The following is an 11,517-nucleotide window of genomic DNA, read 5'->3' on the forward strand; positions in this document are numbered from 1 at the left end:
ATATTTTTTCAATATATGAAAGCTTAAGAAAATCGCAGAGAAGATAGATCAGGAAGCCTGGGCCTTTAATCATTTAAGCTAGAAGGCAACTCTCTGACTCTTGGGCATCGGGAAACTGGTATGACCATCATGACTCAGGAACCTCAATAACCTCTTTGATTTTCAGCACAGACGGGACAGTAGACAGAGAGTGGAATATGTTTCTTTTAGATTTGCCTTAGAGCTAAACCCAGGGGTTGATTCAGAGAATATTAAATCCTTACCTAAACATGCCCCGTAGAGTATATGAACTTTCAGAAGGGAATCCCCAGGTTGTATACCCGGAGTAGACTTCAAAGCATCAGCTAACTTCTATCCTATAGGGATTTCTGACGCGTGGTACCGTAATTGATAAGCAGAAGAGTAGTAGCAAAAGGTCAGGGCTGGCAGAGTTCATGCTAATACTGGTAAACACACTCAGGTCAGGGCAGGCAGCGATCAATAAATGTAGTCATAAAACAGTACAAGTCAATCCAAAATATCAACAAAACACCTTCATAATAACCACAGGAACGGTTCCATACAGTTGGCACTATAGAATCTACTGATTGTAAGCACATATAAATTGTACTGGGAGAACTCCCAATAAAATCCACATCGTAAATGATGACATTCTAGAATAATTCCCATTATGATTTATGCAAAGTGACTGTATATTTCTTGGTGTGTCTCAAAACGATAATCAAGTTTCTGAGCTTTTAGGAGTGGCACAACACCAGGTTGGGTAGTATAGATAAAAGAATAGAAGCAGAATATTTCATATTTTTCCAGTAGGTTAACAAACAATAGAAAAAAATACCATCCTGATATGATGTAGGAGGTTGGTTAGTTAAAATTGAGGGCACCAAAACATGGTATCTTCAAAATGCCAACACTAAGTAGAAGATGTCACAACCAGCAGAGATCCATAATAAGAGGAGTTTCTCTTTAATTGTCTTCTCAAAAATAGTACCTAGTGTTTGTTAACCATAACCCCTTAATGACCGCCCACCGTCTTTTGATGGCAACCAGTACAGGTGCTTAATCTACAGCGACGTCTTTTGGCTCTGTTGTAGAAGAGGCTGATGAGCGCTCCTGTGATCACTCATCCTCTAAGCAGGAACTGTAACTTACAGCTCCTGAACTGAGAGCAGCCTACTGAATACAACTGGGATCGGAAAACATTCCGACCCCAGCTGTTTAACCCTTTGATCGCCGCTGTCCGTTCCGGGGCATGATCAAAGGGCCATTCAGCGCCTTTTCACGAATGAAGCAACTGGTACCTTTTGTACCAGTGACGCTTCCGTCGATGAAAGACGCTGACCTGCCCAGCCAATCAGCGCCTTTCATAGACACTGTGTTCAACCCCCTGGAGACCTGCGCAGAAGAGCGCAGGTCACCATGGCTGCCGGACGGCGTGGGAGCGGGAATAAGGTGAGTTTGAATATTTTTTTATTTTTTTAACTGTGTTAGAAGTGTGTGTCTGTATCTGCGGGGGGGGGGGGGTTATCTGCAAGGGGGACTTTATCTACACGGGGGGGGGGCTTTATCTACGGGGGGGTGTCTATCTACAGGGGGGGCTATATACAGGGGGAGCTATATACAGGGGGACTATATCTACAGGGGGACTATATCTACAGGGGGGCTATATCTACAGGGGGTGGGCTATATACAGGGGGACTACATCTACAGGGGGGCTATATACTGGGGTGGGCTATCTACAGGGGGACCATATCTACAGGGGGTGGGCTATATACAGGTGGACTATATCTACAGGGGGTGGGCTATATACAGGGGGACTATATCTACAGGGGGTGGGCTATATACAGGTGGACTATATCTACAGGGGGTGGGCTATATACAGGGGGACTATATCTACAGGGGGTGGGCTATATACAGGTGGACTATATCTACAGGGGGTGGGCTATATACAGGGGGACTACAGCCCACCCCTGTAGATATAGCCCACCCCAGTAGATATAGCCCCCCTATAGATATAGCCCACCCCTGTAGATATAGCCCACCCCTGTAGATATAGCACACCCCTGTAGATATAGCCCACCCCTGTAGATATAGCCCCCCTGTAGATATAGCCCACCCCTGTAGATATAGCCCACCCCTGTAGATATAGCCCACCCCTGTGTATAGCCCAGCCCTGTAGATATGGTCCCCCTTTAGATATGGACGTGGCGGATGACACAGGTGCAGTAGACACGACTCCAACTAGTAGGCACAGGAACAAGAACACAGTACGGGATACAGGAATGGGTAACAGGGCACGGGTAACAACTGGAACGGGAAACAGTAAGGGACCATTTGAAAGACAGACTTGGGGTATACTAACAATGCTCAGGCAAGGATCAGATGGGTTGGGCCCTTCTTATAGTCCAGGAAATCATGTGTGTTGATGATGGTGATTTCCTACATGTGCGTGCGCTGGCCCTTTAAGAGTGGGCACGAGCGTGCGCGCGCACCCTACGGGACAGAGCAGATCGTAGCAGAAGTGAGCGCTGGCGTCTCCTGGGAAGGAGATGGGAACCAGCGCTCACAGATCCATGGCTGCGGGCGTCATGTGAGTGGACCCGATGGCCCTGGACGCTACAGTATCCCCCCCTCTTACGCCCCCTCTTCTTGGGACTAGAGTGAGAGAGGAACTTCTAAACAAGAGCAGAGGCATCAAGGTTCTCCTCTGGCTCCCAGGACCTCTCCTCAGGACCAAACCCTCTCCAGTCCACCAAATAGAAAGTCCTTCCTCCTACCCTCTTGCAGTCCAGGATCTCCCTCACCTCGAACACATCAGAAGAACCGCTGGGAGCAGTTGTGGAACAGGAAGTCTTGCTGTAGCAGTTCAGGACCACTGGTTTCAGGAGGGACACATGAAAGGAGTTGGGGATTCTGAGGGTAGGTGGCAGCCGCAGTTTATAGGAGACAGGGTTAATCTGTTGCCGAATCTCAAAAGGACCGAGAAACCTGGGAGCAAACTTGTATGATGGCACCCTCAAATGAATGTTCCATGAGGACAGCCAGACTTTGGTACCTGGAAGATACTGCGGCGGCTCTCTTCTTGTATCCGCTTTTCGCTTCATGCCCTAGTCTGTTGCCAGATTTACAGGAAGTCCCCAAATGCAGAGTCAGCAGCGGGTACCTGAGAAGTAGTAGACACTGGAAGAGGGACTCTAGGATGTTGACCGTATACAATGTAAAACGGAGTGGAAGTGGTGGACTCGCTTGTGTGGTTGTTTTTGTACGAGAACTCGGCCCATGGAAGAAGCTGTACCCAGTTATCATGCTGTAAGGAAATGAAGTGACGGAGAAAAATCTCCATGATCTGGTTGATCCTCTCGACTTGCCCATTGGACTGGGGGTGATAGGCTGTGGAAAAGTCCAATATCACATCCAGGAGTTTACAGAGAGCCCTCCAGAACCTCGAGGTAAACTGAAACCCCCGATCGGACACAATGTGAAGGGCAAGCCATGCAAGCGGTAGATGTGCTGGATGAAGAGATTCGCCATTCGGGGAACAGGAGGTAGGCCGGTCAGCGGGATAAAATGTGCCATCTTCGAGAACCGGTCCACCACCACCCAGACAGTGTTGCATCCTGCTGCGGGAGGAAGGTCAGTGACAAAGTTCACAATGTGCTGCAAGGTGGCATTGGGTATAGGCATAGGTTGATGGAGGCCGACAGGCTTGGAGTTAGTAACCTTGTTAGAAGCACACACCGTGCAAGAAGAGACAAAGTCCACAACATCCTTGGGCAGCGTGGGCCACCAAAAGTGACGAGCAATCAGGTCTCGGGTTTTACGAACACCAGGGTGCCCAGCCAGTTTAGAACTGTGTCCCCATCGGAGAATTCTTCTCCTGCCTGCTAATCGAACAAAAGTCCTCCCCGGAGGGATGTCTCTAACCTGCAAAGGATTGGCAGTGATAATGCAGGACGGGTCTATGATAGTTTGAAGAGTCTCCACCGTGTCATCCGTTTAAAATGACCTGGACAGGGCATCGGCCCTCACATTCCTGTCAGCGGGACGGTAGTGGAGCACAAATTGTAAACGGGTGAAGAACAGCGGCCACTCTGCGTGACAGGGATTTAGTCGTTGAGCGGACTGAAGGTAGGTGAGGTTCATGTGGTCGGTGTAGATTAGGATGGGGTGAGCTGCGCCCTCCAGCAGATGGCTCCACTTCTCCAGAGCCAATTTGATGGCCAGTAGCTCCTGATCCCCAACAGAATAAATGCGCTCTGCAGAAGAAAAAAGTCTCGAGTAGTAGCCACATACTACTGCCTTTCCTTTGGGGCTCCTCTGGAACAGAAGTGCGCCTGCACCAACATAAGAGGCGTCCACCTCCAAAGAAAACTGTATATATACGTCAGGATGATAGAGGATCGAGGCAGAAGTAAAGGCTTTTTTGAGACAAAAAAATGTGGACTCTGCCTCTGGGGTCCACACCTTGGCGTTCACACCGTTCTTGGTAAGGGTGGAAATAGGAGATGTCAGTGATGAGACGTTTGGGATAAACTGCCGGTAGAAATTGGCAAATCCCAGGAAACGCTGTATGGACCTCAGACCAGGACGTGGCCACTCCAGGACAGCTCTCACTTTCTCAGGATCCATCTTAAGACCTTGATCCGATATGATGTAGCTCAGGAAGTGCAGAGAACTCCTCTCAAAGACGCACTTCTCCAGCTTGGCGTATAAATGATTCTCCCTTAATCAAAGTAGAACTTGACGGACATGCCTCCGATGAGTTGTCGGATCTGGGGAGAAAATCAAAATATCATCGAGATAAACAACAACACAGATAAAGAGGAGATCTCGGAAGATATCATTAACGAGTTCCTGAAACACTGTAGGAGCGTTACACAGTCCGAAGGGCATCACTACATATTCGTAGTGCCCGTCACGGGTGTTAAATGTCGTCTTCCATTCGTCACCCTGGCGGACCGGAGCGGAAGTGAGATGTGGACCAGCGCTCACAGATACATGGCTGTGGGCGTCAGGAGGTGAGTGGAACCGACGGCCCGCGGCCATAGATGCTACATGTGAGTAAACTCGCTAATATACATTCCCGTCCCCCTTGGTGCTGTTTCTGAGATTTTCCTAGATTTTTATAGCGCTGATGAGGAACCGGAGGTCTAGTTGTACAGTCTTCTTTGGTGACGACACGACTCTTCGTCATGTGATCGGCCCCGCTGTACTCTATGTACTCGCTGTACTACTGCTCCTGCAGTATACGGAGCACAGCGCCGCTCTCTGAGAGGTTCCTCTGAGAGGTTCCTCTGAGAGGTTCCTGTTGTTTCTCCTTTGCTTTATCCAATGCTAAAAACTAATAATGATGTTTTTTTTTTTTTTTAAATGCAAGCCCCTCAGTTGGAGTCACTGGGACCCAACACTAGAATTTCATCTGATTTGACAGATTATGGCACAATTTTCTATGGGGAACTTATGGTGGTTATTTTGATATTCCCATACTGTTTTTTGACACAGACCACCTACCTAAACATTGCTACAGACAAATCCACCTCTTCATGGTAAAGGTATTCTCTAATGCCAGTGCAGTCTTATAGCAGGATAATGCCCCCGCCACACTGCAAAAATCGTTCAGGACTGATGTGAGGAACATGACAAAGAGTTCAAGGTGTTGACCTGGCCTCCATATTCTTAATTCAATCGATCATCTGATAGATGTGCTTGAAAAACAAATCCAATCCATGGAGACCCCTACTCACAACTTACAGGACTTAACCCCTTAATGGCGAAGCCTAGGTTGGGCCTTAAGGCTCAGAGCCCATTTGTCTAATCTGACATTATCTAAAGGGAGACATGTCCTCAACCTGTTGCAGGAAAATTTTATGGGCCAGTTTTTGGAAGACCCTACTAGAGGTGAAGCTCTGTTGGATCTGGTCATTTCTAATAATGCAGAGCTTGTTGGGAACGTCAATGTTCGTGAAAACCTTGGTAACAGTGATCACAATATAGTTACATTTTACCTATACTGTAAAAAACAAACACAGGCTGGGAGGGCAAAAACATTTAATTTTAAGAAAGCCAATTTCCCCAGGATGCAGGAGCAATTCAGGATATAGACTGGGAAGAACTAATGTCAAGTAATGGGACAAATGATAAATGGGAGATTTTCAAATCTACTTTGGGTTATTATAGTGCAAAATGTATTCCTATAGGTAACAAGTATAAACGATTAAAATTAAATCCCACATGGCTTACACCTTCTGTGAAAGGGGCAATACATGACAAAAAAAGGGCATTTAAAAAATACAAATCTGAGGGTACATCTGAAGCCTTTGTAAAATATAAAGAGCTTAATAAAATCTGTAAAAATGTAATAAAATTAGCAAAAATACAAAATGAAAGGCAGGTGGCCAAGGATAGTAAAACAAATCCCAAAAAATTCTTCAAGTATATAAATGCTAAAAAGCCAAGGTCTGAACATGTAGGACCCCTAGATAGTGGTAATGGGGAGTTGGTCACAGGGGATCAAGAGAAGGCAGAGTTACTAAATGGGTTCTTTAGCTTTGTATATACAACTGAAGAAAGAGCAGCTGATATAGCCGGTGCCAGTGCTGTTAATATATCAGTTGATATATTGAATTGGATGAATGTAGATATGGTCCAAGCTAAATTAAATAAAATAAATGTGCACAAGGCTCCGGGACCAGATGGGTTACACCCTAGACTTCTTAAAGAGCTTAGTTCAGTTATTTCTGTCCCCCTTTTCATAATATTCAGAGAATCTCTAGTGACTGGAATAGTGCCAAGGGACTGGCGTAGGGAAAATTTGGTGCCTATTTTCAAAAAGGACTCTAGGTCTTCCCCGGGTAATTATAGACCAGTAAGCTTAACATCCATCGTGGGGAAAATGTTTGAGGGGCTATTGAGGGACTATATACAGGATTATGTGACAAAAAATAGTATTATAAGTGACAGCCAGCACGGTTTTACTAAGGACAGAAGTTGTCAAACTAACCTAATCTTTTTGTATGAAGAGGTGAGCAGAAGCCTAGACACAGGGGCCGCTGTGGATTTAGTGTTTTTGGACTTTGCAAAGGCATTTGACACTGTCCCTCATAGACGCCTAATGGGTAAATTAAGGACTATAGGTTTAGAAAATATAGTTTGTAATTGGATTGAGAATTGGCTCAAGGACCGTATCCAGAGAGTTTTGGTCAATGATTTCTACTCTGAATGGTCCCCGGTTATAAGTGGTGTACCCCAGGGTTCAGTGCTGGGACCACTATTATTCAACTTATTTATTAATGATATAGAGAATGGGATTAATAGCACTATTTCTATTTTTGCAGATGACACCAAGCTATGTAATATAGTTCAGTCTATGGAAGATGTTCATGAATTGCAAGCAGATTTAAACAAACTAAGTGTTTGGGCATCCACTTAGCAGATGAAGTTTAATGTAGATAAATGTAAAGTTATGCATCTGGGTGCGAACAACCTTCATGCATCATATGTCCTAGGGGGAGCTACACTGGGGGAGTCACTTGTTGAGAAGGATCTGGGGGTACTTGTAAATCATAAACTAAATAACAGCATGCAGTGTCAATCAGCTGCTTCAAAGGCCAGCAGGATATTGTCGTGTATTAAAAGAGGCATGGACTCGCGGGACAGGGATGTAATATTGCCACTTTACAAAGCATTAGTGAGGCCTCATCTAGAATATGCAGTTCAGTTCTGGGCTCCAGTTCATAGAAAGGATGCCCTGGAGTTGGAAAAAATACAAAGAAGAGCAACGAAGCTAATTAGGGGCATGGAGAATTTAAGTTATGAGGAAAGATTAAAAGAATTAAACCTATTTAGCCTTGAAAAAAGACGACTAAGGGGGGACATGATTAATTTATATAAATATATTAATGGCACATACAAAAAATATGGTGAAATCCTGTTCCATGTAAAACCCCCTCAAAAAACAAGGGGGCACTCCCTCCGTCTGGAGAAAAAAATGTTCAACCTGCAGAGGCGACAAGCCTTCTTTACTGTGAGAACTGTGAATCTATGGAATAGCCTACCGCAGGAGCTGGTCACGGCAGGGACAGTAGATGGCTTTAAAAAATGGTTAGATAATTTCCTAGAACAAAAAAGTATTAGCTCCTATGTGTGGAAATTTTTTCCTTCCCTTTTCCCGTCCCTTGGTTGAACTTGATGGACATGTGTCTTTTTTCAGCCGTACTAACTATGTAACTATGTAACTATGACATGTGTCACTTTATGTGGTAATAACTTTGGAATGGCTTTATTTATCCAAGTGATTCTGAGACTGTTTTCTGGTGACACATTGAACTTTATGTTAGTGGTAAAATTTGGTTGATACATTCAGTGAAAAACAGAAAAAATTACAGAAAATGTGGTGTAAGGCAGATGGTTATACCACACAAAATAGTTATTAATTAACAATTTGTTTTTTAAAATAAAGGACTTAATATTGAAAAAAGGTTTTTTATACAACTGTTTTTTTTTTGTCTCACTAGGTGACTTGAAGTCAGGAATCCCTGATCGCTATTCTAATACACTGCACTACATGCGTAGTGCAGTGTAAAAGTGCTGTCAGTTACTCACTGACAGCAAACCTAAGGCAGGACAAACTAGGCTTCCGTAGATGACAAACCAGGAGGCCATTGTTAGGCCTCCTGTTGCCATAACATGATGGAATAGAACGTCAAGGAGCAGGAAGGGGTTAAAGGATCTGCTAACGTCTTGGTGCCAGATACCACAGGACACTTTTAAAGATCTTCTGAAATCCATGTCCCAACGGGTCAGAGCTATTACGGCAGCACGAGGAGGACTACACAAGGCAGGTGGTTTTAATGTTATGTCTGGATGGTGTATATGTTAGTAATTAATTTCTATTCATTTGACACATTGATGGAAATTAGGGTATGTTCACACGCAAACTCAAAAATATCTGAAAATACAGAGCTGTTTTCAAGGTTTTCAGCGTTTTTTACGGCCGTTTTTGTGGCTGTTTTCAATATTGTCTAGGAAAAACGGCTCCAAAAGCGGCCCAAGAAGTGACTTGCACTTCTTTTGTGAACATACCCTAAAAAAAGAGTAACTTTTCTGTGCTTTTTATTTTTACAATATATATCAATCACCCTAAATATTGTAATCTTGGGGCCTACATTGCTCCTATGTAAACATGGGAACGCCACCATTCTCACCAGTTTTAAGGCATAATGTAAGTCTTAGGCCAAAACGTAGTACTAGTCGAAACGCCAATCCAACCAAGATGGAATATGAAATATCCAAGATAGAAGGCAGTCCCAGGCATAAAATAAGATAAGATAACTTTATTAATCCCTGAAGGGAAATTCCAGTATCACATAAATGGATTCTGGGAAACGGCATCAGGGATCTTTTATTATTAGGTCTCTGTGCAGATGGAGATTCTGGCGTCCAAGGTGAAGATGATGAAGAAGACTAGGTGGTACTGTAGACAAAACAATAAATAATCAGACCAGACGATAATCACTCAGCAATATACTGGTGCCGAAGCTCCAGCCATGATTTCACAAAAATACTATAGATGTCAGTGATCATACCTGTACTGCTGGTGTTTCTTCTGTACCACAGCTGTTGGTACTTATCTCCTCCTCTTTCTTTGAAAGGCATGGACGCGGCACAAAGGACAGCGTGGATTTGTCGGGATCCAATGTGCAATACAAGGCAGATGGAATATGTGAGAACATGGCAGAACGGTGACTTGCTCTCCAATCTCATAGTCCTCTAGGCATATAGTGCAGGACTGGATGTCTTTGTTATCAGTAAAGGTTCGAGATGGGAGTCTATCAATCTGCCTGCCTCTCCTGCCTCGCCGACGTTGTCTTCTCTGCACAGGTCTGCTGTCTGTGGTCTCTGTTGTCGACTGTTGGTTGGTAAGCAGCTGACTGGTGCTTGGTGTTGGCTCCACCAGCCTGTTAGATGTTTGCTGAGGAGATCTGCTTCCTTCTCTGGATGGCTGCAGGTTTGGTAGCGGCTCACTGGTGCTGGGGTCTTGTGTTGGTTCCTCCAGCCTTTCGGATCTCTCCTGAGTAGTTGATGGAGTAGACCCAGGCTGGGATTCTCCAGGAATTCTGAGCTCGGTCTCGCTATTAATATGACGGCCACTTGTCGTTTCAGACTGTTCTATTGGCTCAGGTCGTAATGGGGACCGGCTTCTGTCCGCTCCGTCTTGCTGCAACCTACGGCGCGGTGGAACTTGACCACGTCTTCGTCTCCTGTCGGGGACATTGTCATGGTCTTCATCCTGCTCCACACTCTGACGCCTTCTATGTCCAGATCTTAATCTTCCATCAGCAATGCCTAGATGTGAAACAATGTGTATAACATATATTAATTATGTACAGAAAAAATGGGAAAAAAGATCAATACCAGACATTTCCTATGGACTCGCGTGGCCTTCTTTCTAGAGGAAAGCTCCCATGTTTTTCTAATCTTGGACAACCGTTTTGATACTATGAATACATACACAGGTGAGTCACATTATTATAACTACTACTAATATCCAGAGTAACCGGCGTGTGCAGAACGGACAGCAGTAGACGGGCTGGGAGTGACTCAATAAGGTGCTGGTCAGTGGTCTCATATGTGGAGCCTCGCTGACTCCATACATCCCACATTTACTGGAGGGTGCGTGGGGGAGGATCCATAAAGCGAATAACACGATTGACGTGGTCCCACAGATGCTCAATTGCGTTCAAGTCTGGTGAAATAGGGGGCCAAGGAAGTACTTGGAAGTCTTGGTCGTGCTCTTCCAACCACTGTCGGGCATTTATAGTCGTGTGACATGTCGCATTGTCTTGCTTTAAGATTCCATTTGCTCCAGGGAAGACAATCAGCATGTATGGTGGATGTGATCTGTAACGATGGATTCATATCTAAATCGGTTCAGAGCCTTCCATATGGATGAGTGACCGAGAGAATGCCATGGAAAAATACCCCAGACGCTGACGTCGCCGCCAGCTTTTTCCAGCAATGGTTGTAAAGTCCATCCTTTTGATGAAGCAGAAAACGTGATTTATCGGAGAAGACAACCCTTTGCCAATCATCGGTGCTCTGAGACCAATACTGCCGTGCAAATTGATGCCATTTTCTCTGATGCACCTTTGTTACATAAGAGCAGTGACCATCCGTCGGGTTCGGAGCCCCATACGCAGTCGGGTTCGCTGAACTGTTGTATTAGACTCACGTCTGGTAGCCAACGTTCACCTCTCAAATACATGGCACGTGGTGCTCTGCAGTTTCCATGTCCGTTATTCCTAATGGTGCCATTTGTCCACTCACGATACACTGTCACCACAGCAGCACGCGAACAGTTCACAAACTATGCTGTTTGAGAAATACTGCCGCCCTTGGTCCGAAAGCCAATAATTATCCCTTTTTGCAACTGAAAAACGGTGCATTTTTTGGAAACTAGCCTAAATGTATCTGATATAACAAGTTCCACTTACCTTGATTTATCCGGGAACTTTCGTC

General features: G+C 44.9%; 1 long non-coding RNA gene across 1 annotated transcript; it reads right to left on the minus strand.

The window, feature by feature from the left end:
- Positions 1-9,317: 9,317 nt before the first annotated feature.
- On the minus strand, positions 9,318-10,300 carry LOC142723867 (uncharacterized). The gene is made up of 2 exons (XR_012875723.1): positions 9,585-10,300; positions 9,318-9,472 (listed from the first exon to the last, which is right to left on the minus strand). It is a non-coding gene; the product is annotated as an uncharacterized LOC142723867 (long non-coding RNA).
- Positions 10,301-11,517: the final 1,217 nt, after the last annotated feature.

The sequence above is a fragment of the Rhinoderma darwinii genome, unplaced genomic scaffold (genome assembly GCF_050947455.1).
Source record: "Rhinoderma darwinii isolate aRhiDar2 unplaced genomic scaffold, aRhiDar2.hap1 Scaffold_566, whole genome shotgun sequence".
In the NCBI taxonomy this organism is placed as follows: domain Eukaryota; kingdom Metazoa; phylum Chordata; class Amphibia; order Anura; family Rhinodermatidae; genus Rhinoderma; species Rhinoderma darwinii.